We start from the raw sequence: 8,817 nt of genomic DNA on the forward strand, positions 1-8,817 counted from the left end.
TTTAGAAAGCTTTTAGCAATCATTTTTCCCAAGTACTAGCTAGAAACATGGATAGTTTACAGCTCATTCATTAATATGAACAGAAGGAAATTATTTTGCGACAAAGCTTTGGGTATTTGCCCATTGGGTGCTTGGGTACTTAAAAGGGCAGTACCGAAGACAAGTAGCCGGTTTTCGTCACCACCACCACCACCACCGAAGACAAGTACTTAAAGTACAGTACAAGTATAAAGTACAAGTACCGAGAAATGTACTTAAAGTAGTACTTGAGCACTTGGTACGTCAAGTATACTTCCCATCACTGGTCCCATGATGGAAGGTATGTCATGAATCGCGAGCATGACTACTTGGCGAACACACCGTGCAAAAGCTGTCGAGACAAGAGCAACATATTGCAACATATGTCGTTACTATCGTGAAGAGATTATAGGTATATAAATCAGTGAAGTTGTAGTTTACTTCTTTTAAGTGAGTTATCGCCTTTGCCTCTTCCAGGAAATGGATAAACTTCCTCACCGGATACCACGTTTTAGGTAAGTGCAACGAGACGAGCTCTTAGGACATAAAATGGTTCTCTAAAGTGGGGAGCTCTCAGCGGTTGACATTTTACATACTAGTTCATCTGCGATAGAGCGAGACACGCTTCAAAACAGGAAGAATGAAGAACATGTAAAGCGACATAGTAAACTACCAGAACACCCTGTGTATCAGTAATCTACGCTATATTTTTAGACCTATACTTGTATGCTCAAATGTCCTCGTTGTACCGAAACATTTGGGCCTATAGACGAATAGCCTGCGCACGAGCATTACCGCCGTGCGAAAAGCTGCTTTTACAGGCTCTGCCCTAATTCACACACAGTCCAGATGCCATCCATACACATACGTGTGTTTCCAGAAACCATAAAACTCAGATGACAAAAAAAAAAAAGGCCTTATGGGGGCACCCCACTAAATGCATGTGGCATCCACCTGACTGTCAAGTGAGGCTGCCACTCAGCAGTGTGCAGACGGGTATGCAGAAACACGTGTCCAAACTTTCGAATGTCTCGTCCGACAATGAGTTCGCCTGTTCTCTCCGAAGTTCGCGAGCGCCCGATCGAGTCCCCTTCGTCTTGCATCGTCTGCGAAATACAGGCCAAGCCGCAGAGAACGTGTAAGAGGACGGGTAAGGGTGTCGAGTTACACGCGTGTCGAGACGGGTAACGGATGAGTGTAACCAACCGAGCACTGTAATGCAAACATGCGTTTTTGTGAGGAATGCACGGGGACGGTCGGTTAACGAGAAGCGGTGGCGGTTAACGAGTTTTGCTCTTTTTTCGTAATGTGTGCTTTGGTGGCGCTGGTGTTCGATTTATCTTCGTGCAGCAAGCCGGTGCTGGAACGTGAGAGCTTTTCAAGAGCGGCAACATCGGTACCCTTACGTTGTCGCTCCACAGGATTGATCCTCACCTCACATATCGAATACCATCAAGGACGCCCACACCAGTGGAATCCTTACTCCACCGATTTCGGCTGAACGTTCTCCGCGGCCGCGCGTTCCTACACCGTATCGGGACAGCTCCGTCACCAGACTGCGTCCAATGCGGCGAGTGCCAGAGGACACTGAACACATACTGCTCAGCTGCGAGCAATTCGCAGCAAGTCGTGAAGTTCTCCGGGATGCCTTGTGGTCAGGCACGACAACGGCCCTCTTGACCTCAAGAAGGTACTCGGTGACTTGCCAGCAGAACATCGACATGTTTCGCACTCTGTGAGGTACTTTCTTAGGACTTTTGTATAACAAGCCACTTTTTAACCTCCTTGGTAGCAAGATCTTGCTACGCTACCATAAGCGTACTAGAGTAGCCGGCCCAATGTAGAGTTGGGCCAACATCATTCTTTTTTTACCTACCTAACAACAACAACAAATAAATTAATGATAACGAATGGGGAAATTCGCCACGTAAGGTGCGGCCCACTACCCCAAGGCATAATGGGCCAGCGACAGCATTTTGGGGCCAACCACGGTGTGTGTCCGTCCGTAGCTTTACTGAACCACGTGACAAATTTATTTGCCAGCGGTGGCCCTATGAGGCTATACCACATTTAAAGGCATTTCGAAACGCCGCGGCGCTACTTGCAGCGGACTCTCCACGTCATATGGAGTGGCGTCAGCGTCACTTAATCGGTTCTCTCTGAAAGAGGGGAAGGGTTTCTGAGGGCGGTGCGTGACAAACAGCGCACGCCTTGTGATGGCCAGGATGTGTTCGCGGCGCGCGGAAATTGTGTAGTCTTCGCAGTAACGCAAAAAAAAAAAAAAAAAAAAAAATTAGTGGTTTCACAAAACATTAAAAGGCTTTCAATAAAAGTGTAATAGCATTTAAAAAATTAGATACATAAAAAACACATATACTAAATGATGAGTACTACTTGTGTCATCGTTATACTTTTTTTTATCAGTGCTACTTAAACACAATGAAATGTTACCTCTTCAGTCTTCAGACAGTATATACACCAGCTCGCTTGCACCATTTCAATTCGTTCATCGATTCCAAAAGAGTTCTGCCAAATATCTGCCCTATATAAGGCTACCACGTTTTAACGCATATGGCACAGTGCCCAAAGGAGCAGAAGCTGCAGTTTTTCAGATATACGCATATTTTCATTTCTTTCTATATGCGTAATCTATGGTATGTAACAAACGTCAATAATTCTGCAAAGCAGCAACGAAAAAAGTATCGGTCTGTGTTTGAACACGCCACATGTACATCACCGCGCGATTAAGATCCGAATCACACTTAACCTCCTAATCAATCAATCCGAATCGCCTCCTAATCCTTAAGCACGCTACATCTGTAGAGGAATGCTATCCGCTACAGAAACAGCATTCTTAAGACTTCAGAGCTTTGTATACTACGGACAGTAAGGCGCCACTAGAGTAATATCTGGGAGACATTTTTCTCCTAAAGAGGCTCGCGTGATCAATTTAGTGGCCGGACATTTGTGTGCGGAAAGATAGCAGAAATCTAAATGGAGGCACCAAGAGCCGTGTTTGCTCAAGACTACGCCGGACCCTCGCGTCTTAGCTTTGCACTAATGGACTGATTAGAATGTGCCAGACTGGACGCGGTCTCAAGGAACCTACCATTGTACCCTCATAAATATCTGGGAAAGACAGATATACTACGTTTGCCAGTACTGGACACACGTACAGCCTGCTTTGTGAGCACAGGTGTGCGCGCAGGACGTTCACTTGCATACAGTGTGTCGACGTTTGTGATATGTTTCGTGTATATAAAGATACCATGCCGTACCGTAGGTCCACGGAACTGGCAAGGGACCCTTCCTCATGGCGTCCTCTATTGATGGTGATGAAGTAGAAGAAATAGTGATCTCATTATCAATCGTGTCTCCTGAAATCATTCGAATGAAGAAGAGAGCGTTGTACTCTACAAACGTGCCAGTGTCGCGTAATGGTCAGTGCACTTTACAAACACCACCAAGATACAGAAAGCCTGCGCGCTCGTGGACGTGACGTAACAATTAAGAATCAGCCAGTCAGGATCTTGTTTTCAACGGCCGTAGCCAATCATAAACGTGCTTTCAGCGGTCGTGGCCATGGAGATGAACCACCGTCGTCTGCGAGTTGTGATTGAACGCCCCTGCGTAATAAATGGGAAAGCTTGGAAATAAAGCGCAAAACGGTCTCAGTCTTTCTCAAAACCGATTTTCTGGAAAGCGTCTTGCACTTTTTGTCTAAATATTTAGGTCTGCAGGTTCCAGGTGAGCTGCAATCATTTGCGGGTTCTCGAATTCGCAGAACGGTGAATCGCAGTATAGTAGACGAATTCTGACTCTTAACGTCACATCCGCCTCCGCTGTTGGCGGCATCAATGGCTGGTCTGGCGGATGACAATGTCACACACGCAGAATGTATTCGAATGAATCCAAGACTCGAACATAAAAGATCCCAGCATCAACATAAGGAAAAGACAATGCTCATTCTGTTAGTTACGCTTAATAAACGAACCACAAAACAAGGAATGTTGTCAAAGTGGGCAGCATGCGTCAGGCCGCGAACCGTGATAGACGTGTGTAGGTATAACTTCCGCATGCTCTGATGTAACCCACACGTCATTTTTGACTGATCCTCCCTTCCGCACTTTTGTGTGCGTTGAACTGCCGTGTCGAGGCCAGCTTTCCCACCGCCGCATAAGATTCCGATAAAAAAAAGAAGAAAATAAAACGTAAAAAAGTTCCAGATCCAAGCAAAAGTACCGTGACCGTGAAAAGAAACTTTCTGAACTTGCTCAACAATATCCAGAACTTCTTTTCTCTCTCTCTCTCTCTCGCTCAATTCTATAATCGAAAAGGGATAGCAACAGAAACCGAGAACCTCGCGGTTCTTGCTATATGTACGAATACATTCCAACGACGTAAAAAAAAGTGAATATTCCCCGAAAAACCCCTCCGACAACATGAATGAAAAGCACCGCCACAATGTCTTCTTCCCCGTCCTCTCCACGGAAGAAAGAAAAATCTCCCGGAACCTCGCAGTTTCGCAATCTTTCCCACACTGCTTCCTAAAAAGCGCGGTTCCCTCCGCGTATTTATATGTATACACCACTTATGCATCGGGTGGTTCACCTGCACACTTCATAGCCATTGTCGTTCCCTAACCCCGTGTTACCTGGGCGTTGTAACTATAACGACAAGTTTTTTTTGTTTTTTTTAAAGGTGGTTTGTGTCATCATCGAACCTTCCCCAATCGTGTTACCCAACACGAAGAGGCACCTGCCTTCGGCGGCTCACCGACGAAAACGTACCCGGAAGTGACGATATCGTGACGTTATTTTCGCGTATCGCGGTGAGCACAAGGTCACAACCTTGGTTCGTTTTCGAACACATCTTTAAACTGAGGTGAACGCCTTTGACATGATCCTCTCTCTCTCTCTCTCTCTCTTCGTTACTACAAGGTTACGTGATTTTCACGGGGAAGTTACGTGGTACAGTACAAAACGAGGAAGTGTGAGAAACGTTTTTCGTGGCGGAAACGGAAGTTCGGAAGTGTTCGGGAAGGACAAGGTTGCTGGGATGAGAATGAGGAAAAGATGCTATATGTAGGGCGATTTGATTTTTTTTAAGGTTCGACCTTGATCGTGATCTTTATATGTAACATTGTGCGGGGCGGCGCGTAACAAAGGTATAGATCCAATGCTTCAGTGGCAGGTTTGCTACAGATCCGCATTCAACCTCAGTGTGACTATACCCTGCAGTTTTGTATAAGTGAGTTGAATTCGACCGCTGAAGGTGACTGCGCTTATAAACCTTTTTCCTTTGCGTGAATATCTGTCGGGGGGAGAGGGTGATTTTAGTGCGTATATGACTGGAGTGTTTGAGATTTTGGTCGACAGAGATATACTTCCGGGGCTTTGGGTGTCTTGGAGGAAGAGACGAAGGTCGAGGTTGCATTGCGGAAAACGGAAGTGATAGTTTCTGTATCGTCGTCTCGTATATAGGAAGAAAATTTCTCACGATTTTTGCGGAAATGAAGTTGCACTTTCGTGCGAGTGGTGAGACGTAGTGTACTGCGACGGGATTTTTTTATATTTTTTGTTTTGTTCCCGTGGTTCGTGTCTCTAATGTTTCTTCCAGGAGGAGGAGAAGGGAGAGGTTTGAAGGACCTCCAGCTCTCTCTCTCTCTCTCTCTCTGCTTTATTGATGATGCCGATGTGGTTATGTATAGATGCTCAGCGCACAAGTACAGACAACCTTCGGTACATTATTATTATTTTTGTGAACGTCCGCACGAAAAGTCGAGCGTTGTAAAGACCTTCGAAGGTCATTTGCGTAAATATATTCGAGTTCGAGGAAGTGAAAATGTGGTTCAGTGGGTATATAGGGGACGCGGAAGTGCCCGTCTGCTGACATGTATATACATATGTTGCACGTTTTGTGTGATGTATGTATTCGGAGAGGGACGGGAACCTGAAAGAAAGAAAAAATGTTATCTGTCGGGATGAAAGAAAATTGTGGCCAAGGATGAAATCCCGAGAACGAAGGTCATGTATGTGGTTTGCGTCTTTCTTCGACATTTCTGAGTCAAAGAGCAACTTGTGTGTAACCACTCAGTGTGTCGCTGTGTGTGTGCACATCCTGGCTAGTAGCACTTCCTGAATTCGAGGCGTCATTCAAAATATGTCGGGGCTGTTTCCTGTTATTCTGTCGCACTCTGCTTGGAAATGCGAACCGTATAAAATCCTCCGTGTTCGCGCGTACATTGGATCTGTTGGCACCCTTTTTTTTTACCGCCCCGCATGTTTGCGCGCGCGTAGGGGCGTCGGAAGGTGGGGGCAGAGGGGGGCGCCCCCCCCCCGAGTTTTTGATCCGAGAGCACTGCCCCCCCCCCCCCTGAACTTTTGCTCTGATGGTCCCGTCACCCCATTTTTCACCTGTACGTGTCGTCCAAGACAGACTCGCTTTCAGCTCTATTACTGCTCAGAGTGAAAACGAACACCCATTTAAAAAGTAGAAGACGATAAGTTGATAAGTCAGCTAAAAAAAAAAAAAAAGGAGAAATTGGAAGACGAAATTCACCCGAATAGGTGCTCTCCACCCGATTACGCTATGTGATACTGTATCTGCGGACCAGCTGCGCAATGAGAAACGACACGCCATTTAGTAGCCTTGCTTGTAGACGATACAAGAAGACGCAGATTTCGCTCCAGCAAAGGACGTCGACTTGTTTTTTATCAACGTAGGGAAATATTCGATGATAGAAAGGGAAACTCTTACCAATCGGCGAGGAGCAGTTCGCTGGTGTGTTTGATGACACGTGTAGCATATCTGCTGTCTTTGCTGGAGCCATGGCCATCCCAAGCAGCACAATGTACCGAAAGTCGAGTGCAATAGGGGTGGACGGTATGTGTCTTATCAATGTTCTTTAGTTTCACCAGTTCGTTCAAGGTCTTCCACCTACCCGTCCACCCCTATTGCACTCGACTTTCAGTACATTGTGCTGCTTGGGATAGAACGCTCGACAGAGCCTTTTTAGTGCAACAATCAATGACACCCATTGACAGCATTGCGCTTCCGACGATAACAGAAATCGAAGATATATAGGAACACGCCACCGCTCGCTTACTTGTATTTTTCCTATCGCACTTAATGAAACAATAAACCAATATTTCAGTTTGTGCTGCTCAAACGACAATATCCTTTTCGCCTCAAGGTAATCTAGAACGCGAGGTAGCCTTTCCGTATGCGTTACGCCCTCCAAAGTTATCGACGAGTCATCCGGACGAGTCGTTTCTAATAAGCACATCAATGGCTCCTCGGGGCTAGGTTGGGTAGGGTTGGGTTAGGTTAGGTTAGGGCTCCCCCCCCCCGCCCCCTCCTGCCGTGAGGGACTTCCCACGCCCCTGCGTTTGCGTTATGTTACGGTATTCGGCTACCGTATGGCGACCTTGCGAACCCGAATGACTCTGGCACAACGAAGGTAACTCACGAGGAATGATAGCCATCTCCCTCCGAGCAAGATCTGAGTAGAAGGCACCGCTATATTATTTCATGGTATGAGACACGAGACAATGCTGCTGGAGTTTCATCCATTCTGCTTGGAAGTTACGCCAGGCTGCGTCCTGCCGTTTCACGTTCTCGCCAGATGGAGGAAGCGTCGCCTGCCATATTCAGAAACGTAACCCGTATATATGTCCCCTAAATATAACCAACACCGCACGCGAGTGCACGTGTTCGGTATACATGTGGCTCTTTGCATCAGGGTGCTCTGGTTACTGGGTTTCAATAGGCATGTGCACGGACGTCTGGTCTGACTCTTATGTTCCACAGCTCCGCTAGCTTACCTTCAGAGTAGCTCATCCTGCTTGCGAAAAACACACAAGTAGTTTGTTTTATGACATGATACATTCAAAAGTGCCTCAGAAACAAAAGAAAAGAAAAGAAGGGAAGAAGTAGGGGTCTATATTTGTTGACAATATTTCCCATCCCATTTCGTTTTCTCAAAACTTTGTGTCGCCTTGACACACTGCGCAACATATGCTTGTGCTGCTGGTAAGAAGAAAAAAATAAGAAAAAAGAAGGGCAGTGACGTGGGAAATCATCCTTCCATAACACGTGGCACCCCCATATCAAGATGCGAGCCATACACACGAAACCGCGTCACGTGACTTCTTGCCTAACCATATTACCCCACATGCACCGCGGCGCTAAGGCACATACGAGACACTTTGAATATGAATACTCGCACGTTTTTCTTTCTTTTTTTTAGGGCCATAGAATCTCTTTAAACATCTGCTCTTATCTGTTCATTGCACAACGGGATTTTGACCCAGGGTGCTTTTTGCGGGACCTTGTGTTGTAGTGGGTTGCACAATACAGCGACTACATTATGTGTATGTACCTCTGTAAACGTGTGAAATTTTAGGGAGTTTTAAACGGCAGGCAAAAAATGAAAGGCAAGTAGATGCAGCATTCGGTCGAACGGAACGTTATAGCGAATCATCGCACCTCCGGGATGCGTGACAGCGTTTAATCACGTCTGACCGATCCGTCATGATTAGGATCAGCCGTGTCCCCCGCCATTTTGACGCTGTTCTCAAGCTAGAGTGTTTTTAAAAGTATCGCCCGTTCTCACCACAGAGGGTGTCATAATCCTCGAGAAGCTGTAACGAAGCTCGGGCAAAGTTATTACGTTTTTGTTTCTTTTCTTTCTTTTTTTTTCACCGGTTGTTCAGGTGCTTTTTTTTTTCTTCTCATTTTCTGCGGACGACTTTCTCATCTTGAACTTTTACACTTTGTCAGTAATTTTGACTGGAT

General features: G+C 46.1%; 1 long non-coding RNA gene across 2 annotated transcripts in view; it reads left to right on the forward strand.

Moving 5' to 3' along the window:
- LOC135399095 (uncharacterized) overlaps positions 1-519 on the forward strand; it is a 96,374-nt gene extending 95,855 nt beyond the window's left edge. The window contains exon 4 of one of the 2 annotated variants that reach the window (XR_010424188.1): positions 496-519. This is a non-coding gene — a long non-coding RNA (uncharacterized LOC135399095). The remainder of the gene's footprint in view (positions 1-495) is intronic. The other variant, XR_010424189.1, reaches the window with a different exon arrangement.
- Positions 520-8,817: the final 8,298 nt, after the last annotated feature.

This window comes from Ornithodoros turicata, chromosome 6 (genome assembly GCF_037126465.1).
Source record: "Ornithodoros turicata isolate Travis chromosome 6, ASM3712646v1, whole genome shotgun sequence".
Taxonomy (NCBI): domain Eukaryota; kingdom Metazoa; phylum Arthropoda; class Arachnida; order Ixodida; family Argasidae; genus Ornithodoros; species Ornithodoros turicata.